We start from the raw sequence: 10,094 nt of genomic DNA, 5'->3' as shown, positions 1-10,094 counted from the left end.
ACATAATCGATTACCTGCTGAATCAGCTCAAGAATGCCAGCAATGATATCGTTCGGCATGGAGGCAGCCTGGGCCTTGGTTTGGCTGCCATGGGAACTGCACGACAGGATGTTTATGATTTGCTAAAAACCAACCTTTACCAGGATGATGCTGTGACAGGAGAAGCAGCTGGCCTAGCCCTAGGTTTGGTTATGTTGGGCTCTAAAAATCCCCAGGCTATCGAGGACATGGTTGGCTACGCCCAGGAAACCCAGTATAAGAAGATCCTGCGTGGTCTCGCCGTTGGCATTGCCTTAGTGATGTATGGGAGGATGGAAGAGGCTGATGCACTCATTGAGTCTCTCTGTCGGGATAAGGACCCAATTCTTCGAAGGTCTGGAATGTATACAGTGGCCATGGCTTATTGTGGCTCTGGTAACAACAAAGCTATTCGACGCCTGCTACATGTTGCTGTCAGTGATGTTAATGATGATGTTAGGAGGGCAGCAGTTGCATCACTTGGCTTCATTCTATTCAGGACCCCTGAGCAGTGTCCCAGTGTGGTCTCTCTGCTGTCTGAGAGTTACAACCCCCATGTGCGCTACGGAGCCACGATGGCCCTGGGCATCTGCTGTGCTGGTACAGGAAACAAGGAAGCTATTAATTTGCTAGAACCAATGACAAATGACCCTGTGAACTACGTGAGGCAAGGGGCTCTCATAGCCTCGGCGCTCATCATGATCCAGCAGACTGAGATCACATGTCCAAGGGTGAACCAGTTCCGACAGCTGTATTCCAAAGTCATCAATGATAAGCATGATGATGTCATGGCCAAGTTTGGCACTATTCTGGCCCAGGGCATACTAGATGCAGGTGGCCATAATGTTACAGTCTCCTTCCAGTCCAGAACCGGGCACACACATATGTCTTCTGTGGTTGGCGTCCTTGTCTTTACCCAGTTCTGGTTCTGGTTTCCTCTCTCACACTTTCTGTCTTTGGCTTATACCCCTACCTGTGTCATCGGCCTGAACAAAGATTTAAAGATGCTGAAGGTGCAGTATAAACCAAACTGTAAACCATCCACATTTGCATATCCTGCACCTCTGGAAGTACCAAAAGAAAAAAAAAGGAAAAGGTTTCTACTGCTGTGTTGCCTATTACTGCCAAAGCCAAAAAGAAGGTAAAAGAAAAAGAAAAAAGGAGGAAGAGAAAATGGAAGTGGACGAAGCAGAGAAAAAAGAAAAAAAAGAGAAGAAAAAGGAACCTGAGCCAAATTTCCAGCTGTTGGATAACCCAGCCCGAGTTATGCCTGCCCAGCTGAAGGTCCTTACCATGCCAGAGACCTGCAGATACCAACCTTTCAAGCCACTGTCCATCGGAGGCATCATCATTCTGAAGGACACCAGCGAAGACATTGAGGAACTGGTGGAACCTGTGGCAGCACATGGCCCCAAAATCGAGGAGGAAGAGCAAGAGCCAGAGCCCCCAGAGCCCTTTGAGTATATTGATGACTAAGGGACCAGACAGGCTCTGGCCATTCAAAGCCCGGCCAGCCGTGGAGAGCGCGGCCAGCTGTGGAGAGCGTGCAGCGGGAGCCCTGGCAGGACCAGCAGGACCAGCTCCTCCATGCATGTGGCCTTGCTGTGCGCTCACCTCAAGAACTCGTCTCCAAGTCTCTGACTGAAGAGAAAACACATGACCGCTTGGTGTGCTCTTTCACAGACCTTGGTTTTCAAATAAATATATTAAAACCTTGAGATTAAAAAAAAAAAAAAAAAAGAATTGCTTTAGCTAAAGTAGTTCTATTCTGGTTTCATATGAATTTTAGGATTGCTTCCTCTAGTTCTGTAAGGAATAGTATTGATATTTTTATTGAGATTATAGTAAATCTGTATAACAGTTTTGGAAGTATGACCATTTTGACTAGGTTGGGTCTGCCTACCCAGGAACAGGGGATATCTTTCCATGTTCTGGTAGGAGGGGAGAGGCTCTTCAGGGAAAACTTGGAGGCAAGGTAGGAGAGAAGTATAGAATCTTAAAATGATGGAATTGGAATAGATCTAGTGGTCATATAATCTAACCTTTTCACATGATATTTGGGGAAACTGAGGCATAAAGTAATCAAATGGCTGGTCCTATGTACCACAAGCCCACTGTAGAATAGCAAAAATTAGTATACCTGGGTTTGCAACCCAGCCCTGTCATTTACTGACTGAGCTTGTACAATAGCTAGCTTTCTGACCTTTTTTTTTAACTCATCTATACAATACTAATAATAATTCATTCTGATTGAGACTTTTGTGAGAATTAAACAAAACAGTGCTGGGTTTGCTACACGGTCAGTGTGTATATATGTACGTATGTATGTATGTATGTGTATTCTGTATTCTGACAGGAAATGATAGATCCTTTATTACTCACAGAACATTTTGGTACTAGTTGGCCAGAACTCAACCCCTACAGAACAACACAGTAAGAGCTTGGTACTACATTAAAATTATGAGACTTGTCTCTATAAGGACTTCTAGCTTATTGCTCATCCTTTCTTTCAGAGAGAGGAGAGCAGAGAGCAGAAAGACTGACCTTATTTTTTACTCTAGAATGGAAGCAAATATCTTTAGGCTAAAAAGGGCAAACAGTTCCAGTAATGATAAATCTCTCAATCTCCCCAGAGCAATACTGTACCTCTAATTTCCTAGGCATGATTTCCATTGATCATCCTTTAGTCCACTTTGCTGATGCTATTTGTTCAGAAAGCACAGAGTACAACGATATGAAAATACTAATGGAGAATTGTATCCCAATAGTAAATATCCAATAAATATCATCTCCCTTCATGAACCTAACATCTTTACATTCAAATCTTTCCCCACAGATACCACTGTTGAGAAATCAAAGGCTCCCTAACTACCGATAACCCAAGGTGAACAATCCCAATGGCAATTACATATTTTCATCTGATCATTTCCTGGCCTGCATATCAGTTTAGCAATCTGTTGGATGCTTTCTTGGGCTTCCTTTACACATATAATTTTTGCAGATAAAGAGCTTTTGGACAGTATCTTTTGAATAAATAATAGGTTAAATGTTTAATTGTGAATTTGTAGTTTCCCTATACCCTGCCTTCTGTTTTCTCCCAGTCTTGGCACCTACATATAGGATCATGATTATTCTGGAAATTTTTATTATAAGGGAATTTGAGAACAAAGATGCCAAGATCTTGAAGTGCTGTGGTTCACACTTGAAACGTATTTTTGGAAATGACAGTCTTGTAAACCCAGTTCTATAATATCTTCCTTCTGTATCTTTAGGGCTCAATGCAAATAAGTGGAGGGGAAAATAAGAGAGAACAATTATGAATGCTAGCATGGGTCAGTTCCTAGTCTGCAGGGGTAGGGAAGAAGCAGATACAGTGTCCCATAAAATGACAGTGCACATTGCAGATGAGAAATGATTGTTTGAATCATTTAAACTGAAATAAAGAAAGCACATGGGGTGCACTTGTGAGGTTTTTAAATTTATGTAGGTGGGATTTGTAAGGGTTGGTGGCTGAATATAGTTTGAAAAAAAGGATGGAGTTTAGGGTGGTTTAGGTTTCTAAACCTAAATTTGATTAAATGACTAAAACATTGGGGGGAGAGGTTATAGATTATTTTAGTTACTTCCCTTACTGCTAAGACAAAATACCCAACACCCAAAGTTAAAGGAGGAAAGGTTTATTTCGGCTCACTGTTTGTAGATGTTTCAGTGCATAATTAGCTGGCTCCAAGGCAGGGTGCTATGGCAGTGGGGCATCACAGAGGAGAAACTATTCAAGGTAGGCAAAAGGTAGCAGAAGCAGCAAGAGACAAGGGACTCCAGCAGCCCTCCTTTTATCTCTTTCATTCTGTCTAGACGCCAGCCTTTAAGGCACTCATACCCAAGGAAGGCTTTCCTGTTATCCACTCCCAGAACTATGCCAAACTAATCAGTGGACCAAATTAGAAATTATATACCCTTCCTCTCAGCAGCACACAGTCTAGATCCAGCCAGCTCTGAAAAGCCCCGCTTATGAATGCATGAGGCTTTGAAAGGACTGCTAGATTTAAGCCATAGCATACATTAATTGACTATTGCAGTGATGGGTTTTTGCTTTCTATTTTGCTAAAAGTATTTGTGATTTTTATGCTATTACGGAACAAGTGGAACTTGAATTTTTAAACTCAGAAACTGATGTGGATACTTGTTCCATATTTTTAACATACACTTTCTTCCCCCTCGGTTGGGAAGTTGGTAGGGAACATCCCTCAGTATATCCATACCTACTCTACCTTTTACCAAGTTGCACAAGAGTGCATCTGAGTCCCTGATAATCCATTAAATCAAGAAAATGTGGTGTCAGGGAGATGGCTGAATGGAATAAGCGCTTCCCTGGCAAGCTCAAGGGCCTGAATTCAATCCCAGGTTCTGCCAAAAAAAAAAAAAAAGAAAAGAAAAGAAAATGCAGGTTAGGGAGTCTTGAGGCAATTAAATCATTATATTTGGTTATATACATGTTTGTCTCAACATTGTTTTTGTTGGTGATGGTAAAGGTAGTGATTTTTTGTTGGTGGTGGTGTGGGGGGTTTTGTTTTGTTATTTTGTTTTGGTACTGAGATAGAGAGGGTGTGGCTTAATCTGGCTGGGAAAGGAGCTGTAGCCAGATCCCAGAACATATGTGCCAAATAATTCTCAACACCTTGTGATAACCTGTCATGTCCCTCTAGGGTATCCTTTTGCTTTATGTTTTTATTTTAATTTTGTTTTTATTTTTCCTCTCTTTTGCTCAGCCCAAGCTTGCTCCATAGAGTGCTCCCTACAAAGGTTTCTCTCTTACCTTTCATGTTTAATGTGTTCTACCTCAAATGAATACGGAACTTGGCCACTGCTTTTCGCTCATTTTATTCAATTCTTTGTTCAAGACAGAAAGAATTTGGAAACCACCTCCAGAAGGAGACTCCAGCTCCCCAAACCCTCAGAACATTTGGCTTAGCCAACCAATTCAGGCAAGGTCCTTTGGGCACATTTTTTTGTTGTTGTTTCTAAAATGTTATGAAGATTTTTGATCTTGTTCTCCTCCACCCCCTTAAACTGGGAATCTGGGAGGCTTTTTCTCATAGCCCTGGGGAGAAGTTCCAAGTGCTCACCGCCATGTGAGATGGCCTTTGTTTTCCTTCCAGCCACAGCACACTTTATTTTTATCTCCCTTGTTCTTACTTTGCAGATATGAGTTAAGTAACCAGAGAGTTTTCAATTGAACATTTGGGTGCTCTGTGCACAACCTGGAGTTTGATATTCCCTATTGTCTGCATGCTTGTTTCCTGTGATATTTTGATATCTTTTGTGTAAGTTAACCTGGTCTCCACCAGTTTGTAAACAGCTTTGTCTTTCTTGGTTTACTGTTTTAGTCCAGAGTTCCATCCTGTCTTGCCATGTGGTTGAGTGTCATTTTACCTTATCATGTGACCAGGTGCCATATTGCCTTGTCCATGACAGAGTGTCATGTTATTTTGTCATGTGGCTAGACATGGGTTTGGGTCAACTGCCACCACTTTTTTTCTTTTTTTTTATCAACTAGCTTAAGGAAACCTCACCCATGTAGGTAGGAGTTAAGCTCAGATTTTAGAGAACATGTGGGTTTTCTCCCTTTTTACTTTTGAGTTATTTTAACAGGCAGTGTCTTCCCACATGGAAAGAGAAAAATTTTCCTGTTTCAGAACACCCCCCAACTTTTCTCTTCTTTGAGACAAAATAACCAACACCCACAAGTTAAGGGAGGAAAGGTTTATTTAGCTCACAGTTGGTAGAGGTTTCAGTCCGTAAGAATTGTCTGGCTTCAGAGAAAGGTAACTTGCAAAAGGACATCATGAAGAACAGTTTATGATACCCAAAGGGTTGCAAAAGCAAGAAGGGACACTAACAGTGTCATTCTACCCCTATTATCTTATCCATATTACTTAGTGTGGGCAGCACTCACACCTTTAACCTTAGTATCCTTGAACCTAACTTTGCACCATGAGTCAATTCCAGTATCACACACTAAATTTAGCCACCTCTGAAAAAGCCCAACTTATGATTGCATGAGGCTTTGTGGGAACATTTAGTCACAAGCCATAATATTCTAATCCTCAATATCCAAAGACTCATGCACATCCCTTTATGTAAAAGGCATTTAGTTCATCTTAATAGTTGCCAAAGTTCTAACAGTTTCAGCATTCCTGAAAAGTACAAGTCCCAAATCTCCTTTGAGATTTAAGGCAAACTCTTTGCTGTGAGTACTTGTACAAATGAAAATGGTGTTAAACTCTTTCAACATGCCATGGCAAAAAATAGGCCTTTCTCTTCCAAAAGGTACAAAGAGGGATATAAAAAAGAAAGGGACTAAACCATGTATAAAATCCATCAGCAAAAACATTAAATCCCACAGTTCTACTTTCAGGATTCCTGGCCATATGTGGCAAATTGTGAACTCCAAAGGGCTTGGGTGCCTCTACCCCTATGGCACTTTTGGTGCCATATAGCTCCACTGGCTTCTCTCTTTGGCTGGCTCTGCTCCCTCTTTGCAGTTTTCCTCAGATGATCCATGTTCTGGGTTCTCCAAACTTTTTGGTTTTCACTGAGAATTTGGCCTCACACTCACAGCTTCACACACTGCCCTCTCAGGGACACACTGCCTGACCTCCCAGGCCTTCTTTTGGAATCTAAGTAGCAGCCTTCCTGACTCTATAACTTTTGCATTCTGCATGCAGCTAAAATCAATGTTGTTGTCAAGGTCTACCACTAGATAGAGCAATAGCCAGACTTCCTTCTTTCTTGATTGTAGGGGTTGAGTCCTATGAACCAAATCCTGAGAAACACTTCCCTAGCCCACCATCATTCTGGAACATGGTGCTCTGACATTCTTCTCAAGTCAAAGACTTTCACTTTTACAATTTTGCGGGTGCAAAGTTTGGAGTCCCGCTGGTGATATAAAGGTGTACAAAGAGTCTGTTAACTACGATTAAAATGAGTGGGGTCATACAAGATACAGAGGAAAATCCAGCTGTCTTCTCAAATATGATCATCAGCAACCTTGTCAGTCCTCTTGAAAAATTCTCATTCTTCCTGGAGTAAAACCCTCAGAGAATATAGGATGGTACAAGACCTCCATCTTATTAATGTGTCTATCATTCCAATTCATCCTCTAAGGACAGATCTACACTGAAATCTCTCCCAAATTCCAGTGGGCATTAATTAGTACTCAGTCTTAGATTTAAAAGATGCATTTTTTTATCTCCCTATTTCTAGACTCCCAGTTTCTATTTGCCTTTGAATGGGAAAATCCCATTTCAAGAGAAAAGCTGCAATATATGTAGACAGGTTTTCTATAAAGGTTTAGAGACAGTCCTCACTTTTTTGCTTGCTAGAGAAAGACTTGAGGAGCCTAAAAGTTAGACAGAGAACTATCCTATGCAATGAAGATGATAACCTAGTTTGCAGAATATCATCAGAACTCAGGAGTTATCTAATCATAACACTGTGCAAACTCTCAACTTGCTATTAAAAGGGGATAAGAAGCCTCCAAAGAAAAGCTCAGACACCTCTCCCCAAAGTTCACTCTCTGGGGTATGTACTTACACCTGGGGAACAATAACTGCCTAGGGACTGCATCTAGGTTATCTGCAATCTTGGGTCTCCTGTCACCAAACAACAGCTTCATTCCTTCTTGGAAATGGCTGCATTTGTAGAATATGGCTGCTTAATTTTAGACTAATGGCAAATGAGTCTATGCTCCTAAAATGGACAAAAGTGATTGACAATGTCTTTAGAGAAACAAACATGCCTTGACTCATGCTCCAGCTTGGGAATACCTGACTTAAGAAACATCCTCTTATATCAGAAAACAGAAGAATTGCATTAGATGCTACATTAGAATCAATTTTTATCATGCCAACAGGTCTGAAAAGCTTGCCCACTTTGTGCACTCTGTTGTGCCTACAACAACCCAAGCAAGCCAAAAACCACCTCCTTTGTTAGAACCTGACAAGGAGAGGAACATACCCTGGGGAAGACTGACAATTACATTTTGCCCATATGCCACCCATGTGGATTATTTAAACAAACATTGGTCCTAATTGACAACAGGCTGTACTGAAGTCTTTCCTATCTATTCATAAAAGGCTATAGAAGTAGTCAAGATTCTTCTTAAGGAAATCATTCACAGATTTGGACTATCACAGCATTTCCAGAATGACAATGGGACTTCTTTTGCTTCTCAAATTACTCAGGAAATGACAAGGCCTTTAGCAATAACATACTCTCTGCATTTTACCTGATGGCCTCAATCTTCTGGAATGGTACAAAGTGGCAAATCAATATATGAAAAAATGTTCCAGAGCCCTGGCTATTTGAGAAATGAAAATTAAAACAACATTGAGATACCATCTCACCCCTGAAAGAATGACTATCATAAAGAAATGAACTAATAACAAATTCTGGAGAAGCTGTTGGAAAAAAGGAACCCTTCTCCACTACTGGTACAAATGTAAACTGGTACAACCACTATGGAAATCAGTTTGGAGACTTCTCAAAGAGCAAGGACTAGATATCCCATTCAAGCCAGCTATTCCCCTTCTCGGTATTTTACCAAAAGAACTGAAAGCATCATACCATAGTGATATGTGTGCACCCATGTTTATAGCAGCACAATTTGTCATAGCCAAATCTTGGAAACAACCAAAATGTCCTTCACTTGAGGAATGGATGAAAAAATGTGGTATTTTTATACAATGGAGTACTACTCAGATTTAGAGACAAACTCCAAGCCTTCATAGCTAAGTAGATGCAATTAGAGGCTATACTCATAAGTGAAATAAATCAGACCCACATGTGTAAATATATTGTCTCCCTAGTATAAGAACCTGAAAGAATAAATAAAATCTGAAAGGTATAATACATATAGTAAAGCAGAAAGAAACTGAACTTAAGGATTAAAAAAATGAAGATGAGAGAAAGGAGAAAAAGATAGGAAAAAAGTAGGGGTGAAAAACATGCAAGTACATATACAGAATGGCTGAGATGATTATACTAATAATTTCCATCAGTTTTTTGAAAATAGCAAAATAATGTTTAGAATTTTCTCCTTGACTAACTCTGTATTCTGGTATCTACAGCCTGAACAACTACATGAAGGACAGCAATGTGTAATATGAAACCCATCGTTGAATGCCTCTCATCTTGGTCTTCTAAATGTATACCATTTCTTTTTTTAAAAAAAATGCATTTAGTACAGGGTCTTCAGGGTCTACAGGGTCTCACTATGTAGATCCGACTCATAGTGATTCTCCTGCTTTCAGCCTACCAAGCGCTAGGATTACAGGCATGTGCCACCAGGCCCAGTCTCAGCGTCTCAGTGTGGGATGGTACAGTACACTGGGATCAAATTCCAGCCACTGCACTCTGCCTAAGCAGGTGCTTTAGCCCACTGAGCTATCAAGCTGGCCCAGTATATCATTTCTGATGTCTTATCAATTATTATACTCTCTTTAAAATAAATTTTTTAAAAAGACAAAGAAAAAGGTTTTCTTGAAAGCAAGCATTAATATTCAATTATTTGTCAAAAACTATATGTTAATCTGAGTAACTGATTTGATGATAAAAACAGATAATATAACAACTACTGTTCATTAGCTATCCTTGTTTTGAAAATCTATAACATATGTATTGTTGTATGCTACCCTGTTTCTGTCATTTTTTCTGTCTTTTTTTCTTCTGTTTTTACTCTTCAAAAACAAAATTAAGTTAAATTAGAAAAAAATAAGTTATTTTTTGGAACAACCCTCTCAACAACTCTCTCAAGTAAGAACTATTGATTTGCAGATAGGGAAAATAAATAGAATGAACAAACGCATTGCCCATGTTCATCCAGCAAGCAAGTCTGACTCCAGTACTTGTGCTCTTACTACTACATCATGATGCCTCTGCATGGAGACAATTAACATGAAATTACAGAAAATGCTGACATTTAGGAAGTAGATAGAAGAAGAGTAATGAGCTAAGACATAAATCATCAGAGAGCTAGAGGGACCTCAGAAGAATGCTGTCTGTATTAGAGATAA

General features: G+C 40.2%; 1 pseudogene; it reads left to right on the top strand.

Annotated features, from left to right (window-relative positions):
- Positions 1-5: 5 nt before the first annotated feature.
- LOC101566450 lies at positions 6-1,523 on the top strand (annotated as a pseudogene).
- The last annotated feature ends 8,571 nt before the right edge of the window (positions 1,524-10,094 follow it).

The sequence above is a fragment of the Octodon degus genome, unplaced genomic scaffold (assembly GCF_000260255.1).
Source record: "Octodon degus isolate 3935 unplaced genomic scaffold, OctDeg1.0 scaffold00078, whole genome shotgun sequence".
NCBI classification, from domain to species: Eukaryota; Metazoa; Chordata; class Mammalia; order Rodentia; family Octodontidae; genus Octodon; species Octodon degus.
Note: the sequence above shows the minus strand (reverse complement) of the source record. Positions and strands in the feature narration are given on the sequence as shown.